Source organism: Poecilia reticulata, unplaced genomic scaffold (genome assembly GCF_904066995.2).
Source record: "Poecilia reticulata unplaced genomic scaffold, P_reticulata-male-v2 Scaffold_38, whole genome shotgun sequence".
In the NCBI taxonomy this organism is placed as follows: Eukaryota; Metazoa; Chordata; class Actinopteri; order Cyprinodontiformes; family Poeciliidae; genus Poecilia; species Poecilia reticulata.
Window position 1 is genome coordinate 1 of NW_027675136.1, and position 4694 is coordinate 4694.

Consider the following 4694-nt stretch of genomic DNA (forward strand, 5'->3'; position numbering starts at 1 on the left):
TGTAGCTACGTTTCGCGAAGATGGTGGTTCGCAGTTGAAGCCTTTCAGGTGTTTTTGGGTGCGTTCACCCTGCAGCCTGAAGTGATCCAATTCTGACTATTTGTAATTCCGATTACCGGCCCGTAAGATGTAGATGTCCCCTGCTGTGGTGCGCCAGGAGGATCCCCGTGCGCCATCGACCTCTTCTGGGTCACGTATGTGTATAAAATTTGTGTTGTTTTGTGTTAAATTTTCAGAGGCATGAAAGTCTAATCTTGATAATTGCATGTCTCTAAACGGCCGTGGGACGGGGCGTCGCCATCGGGTGGAGACGTGGCCAGCTTCCGGGTGACCAGACGGAGCTGCAAGTTGGTTCTGCCTACTGCCGAGGCTCTGGAGAAGAAGGTACTTTTTTTTGCCAATTTCATATGCAAATCTTGGTTTGGATGATGAATCAATCATCAAACTTTAATGGTTTTTCTTTCTTTTTTTCTTCAGTTTGCTCTTTTGGTTGGTGATTCTCATCTGCGTGCTATCGTGGATGGGTATTCTACCATGCCAAAGGGCGACTTCTCCTAGGTTGCTTGCATCCCCTGGAGCCTCTGCGGAAGAGTTGCGGCTTGAGGTCCTGAATACACTCTGCCTCGGCCCCCCGAGGTGATCTGTCTTCTGGCCCCAAGCAACAACTTGACCGCAGCAGGACCTTCGTGGAGGCCGGACGGGACTTTGCCAGGTTGTTGCGTACTGTCTGCGAACTCTCTGCTAATGTAAGTATAAGTATACTGCATTTATTCATGATCAAACATCTGAAAACTTGTCGTATGTTAATTTGGCCTTTTATTTGATTGAAATTGACAGGTGGTTGTTGTGGACTTTCCTCCACGACTTGTCGTGGACCAAAGTGCACAACATCTGTTGCGGCAGGGTATCGCCGTGTGCTGCTCAGAGAAGTAAGTGACGGATTCAATTTGTGTTTATACTAAACTTCAGCAAATTAACATTTTATGGTGTTCAGGGTTCAGATGTATGAAAAATGTACTTATTTTCCTTTCGTATCTACTTTATCTCAAATTGTTAGTGTGACGGACATTAAGAATGACATTTTGTTTTTTTCCTGTCCAGATGTTCGGTACCTGCCTGTTACTGAACATTTCCCGTTGAGCAGCCTGCACTTGTGGAGCAGGGATGGCGTAAGTTAAATAGATTTTTTTGTAATTTTAAATATTATTTAGGTGTACTGTATTTATAAATGTCTTTAACTGTTATAGTTCACCTGAGCGACCATCCTGGGATGGAGGTCCTTGCTCAGTTGCTTCAGGCGGCGGTCTGCTCGCAACTTGAGTTAAGTGCACCGAAATCTCCAGCTCCCGTGACGTCGGCTCCTCCCCCTCCTGGGACGGCTTCCCCCCTGCGGTGAGACGTCCCTGCCCGGCTGGTTGTGGTTGGTGAGGTGGCGGCTCCCCGTCGTTCGGACCCCTTCGACTGGACTGTGGTTGGTGGCCGGAAGGTACTGGATACATACTTGGTTGATTTAAGCAATGTTTTTGCATGTTTAACTCCATGAATGTGTATATTTGTCTTTTTAACATGTCTCTTTTGTGATGGGGTAGTAGCAAGAGTCCGCCTCCCTCAGTGTTCATTTTAACTTTTGTTTAAAGTGCTGATTAGAAACTACATAACTGTTTTTGTTTTAGTTTAATTTTTTAAATTGTGTTGAGGAGAAGAAAAACTGGAAAACTGGAATTATGCTAAAATAGTTAAGCCATTTTTTTCCAGAAGATCAGGTAAATCTTAAAAACCGGCATTTTGAAAATGTGAAAGGAAACTGCCTTACAAACATAAAATATGAAGTGCTACATGACGTCCCTCTGTTATGTGAAATTTCACATCTTCAAAAAAATAATTAGGCGTATTTTAAGAAACTGGGTAAATTTGTCCAAGTAACGACGAAAAGAGCGACTGACAAGTTCGACCGGAGTAACAGCAAAAATGGCGAGATTGTGATATTGATTGGTGTGACAGAAGTCTGTCAAACACATTTTGTAATATGTAGTTTAGTGGTTTATGAAATAAAATGTAGTTTATTGATGTCCAAGTGGAAATTGCTTATTAGCTGAAAAGGTAGTTTGTCCAGGGTGTTAATAGTAAATGGAAATGAAACCATAAGCAATATAAAATTTATAGAAATGTATACATAACTGTTAAGTAGTTTAAATAATTTGATTAAATATAAAATGAATAAATGAAATAACTAGAGTGCACATGAATATGTATTAATCTATAAATGAGTCAAGAAAAAAACTTAGACACTCAGAGTTGGTTATTGTACATAAAGAATTATGTGACTAATAAATGTGCAGCATACAGGGGTGGTCTGTTTTTAACTGCAAGACAAAAAAGTGAAACTTGCAAAAAGAGTCTGAGGTACAGTGAAGATTGTGAAGATGATGATAACGATGATGGCATTTGTATTAGAAATCTAGAGAATCAGAGGCATAAAGGATAAGATGAGGTCAAGACAGGTGTAGATACAGCTATTCAGAGATCCAAGTTGAGGAATGGCGGCGCTGCGCAGCTGTAAGGAGTCGATCACCAGGGGATGAAGAAGAGCCACTCCCCAAGCAGCTAGCAAGCAGCATCCAGTTGTGGTGAGCTCCAGGAGGTAGTAAACCTTTATGAGCTCACAATAAAAAATAAGAAAATGTCCAAATTGAAATTTATGTAACTTGAGTATGTGAAATAACTGTGTTTCCAAATGAAAAGAATAATTTGTAACATTGCACCCTTAAAGTTGTGTAGCAGAAAATACCACATAAAGCAATAATATGATTTCTGTGGAGGAAGTTCAAAGGTAAAATTTAAGTTTATTAAAATTACTATACATGTATACCCTGGATCCAGAGGGTTTGCTGCCACTGAAAATGATTTTTCAATGTTTACAGACATCGCGTGAGGTCCAGGGTGGTGATGGCTGTCCACACATCACTGGGAGGATGGTTGACCATCAGGTACGCTTTTCTTCACCTCAAAGCAAAACTTGTTGTGTCCTCAATGTACAAATGAATCTATTTTAAGCTATTTATTTTATTTTATAGGGAGACCTGTTGGACTCTTCCATCCCCCCGAATCCTGTGTGGTTCAGCCCAGCGTTGCTGGAGGAGATGGACCGGATCGTTCCTGCGTCTGGCCGTGACGCTCCGCTACCTACATGTTCTCCGAAGGGGAAGAAGGTATTTTATTCTATTTTTTTTAAATAACCATGTGATTTTGATGTGCCACAATTGGTTTTAAAAATTATATATATATTTTTTATTAGAAGGCGAGTCCGAGGCGTCGTCCAGTTTCTGATCCCTCCAAGCTGAGTCCGGTGGAGCAGCAGGTGTGACACCATTTCAGAAAACGTATAATAGATTTTAAGATGTATGTTCACTTTGCATCAAGTTGATGGCTTCTGTTGATTTATAGATGGAGGGAGCGCCGAGAGAGACCACCAGCCCAGCTCGTCGCGAGGCACCGAGACCGGTCCCCCCGATGGACGTCGAGGCCCCTGCCGAGTCCTCTCCCGTGCCACCAGAGGACCATGTCCGGGATGGGAGCTGCCAGGTAACTCCTTCCTACCATCTCAGTCACAACAAATGGGTGGAGCATTGCAACGTGCAAAAAGTTGGCCTACGTGGTTCTGTGTATGACAACGGTGATAAAGATCCTGTCACTCACATGAGCAAAAAAGCTACAAATGGTTGTGAATAGTGAGTTTATGGATCTAAAAAAAATTATACTTTTAAGTTTTTGACTTTGTGGGTGTGATGCTTCATTTTTTGTGCCATTTTAATTTTTATTGAATCTAATATTTAAAAAAAATTGGGGTTTTGCTTTTCAGATTGGCTAAAAAAACTCAGGCAATGTTACATATTAACTTCTAAAGTACAGAAAAGTTCATTTGAGATGTACAAATATGAACATATGCATTTATTTTGTAATCCGATACGAAACTGCTGTAATGACGCTATTTACCAATAAGTTTACTTTATTAACATTTTTATTTCAATTATTCTTTTGTTCATCAGAATAATTGATTTCTAAACTGCAAAAAACTTGTTTACAACAGGCCTAATTGGTGGTGGTAGGTAGTCATTAGTTGAATATTTGTATAAATACTGAAATATATATATTTTTTTAATGTTACAGGCTTCTGCGATGGAACCCGGGATCCGCAGTCCACCTGTCCTGTTGGTAAGTGCTTCACATTCCCAGGCCGACAGGAGGTATGCTGCATTTTCCCGTAATCACCAGTGTACATGCATGGCACTCACATTTTTAGCTTACCACAATGAGGGGTTGCAGTTTGACACAGTGTTGCTTGACAGAGTGATTGAAAAAGGAGATGAACTTTATACCGGCGTTAAACAGCAACTAATCAGTGACAGAACATTTCGTGATGATCACTTGACTTTTGAAGAGATGCCTGACCATGTACTGACAGATGGGAAATCTATGCAGTACACACCACTGGTTTGAGAGTAGGTCATGTTTTTACTCAGAGCGGGGGCCCACAAGGATATCGACAATTGGGTTTGCCTCTTGCCCTGCAACTGGAATGTCTGTCAGAAAATGTCACCCATGCTTTTCTTTTGGTGACTCCAGAGTGCATTGCAGTTTTCAGGGACAGAAGCGGTCGGTTTGGTGTTTTTGATTCCCACTCAAGAAATTCAGCA

The 4694-nt window shown here is 41.3% G+C and overlaps 1 pseudogene; it reads left to right on the forward strand.

Moving 5' to 3' along the window:
- Positions 1–133: 133 nt before the first annotated feature.
- LOC145550378 (uncharacterized) lies at positions 134–3772 on the forward strand (annotated as a pseudogene).
- Positions 3773–4694: the final 922 nt, after the last annotated feature.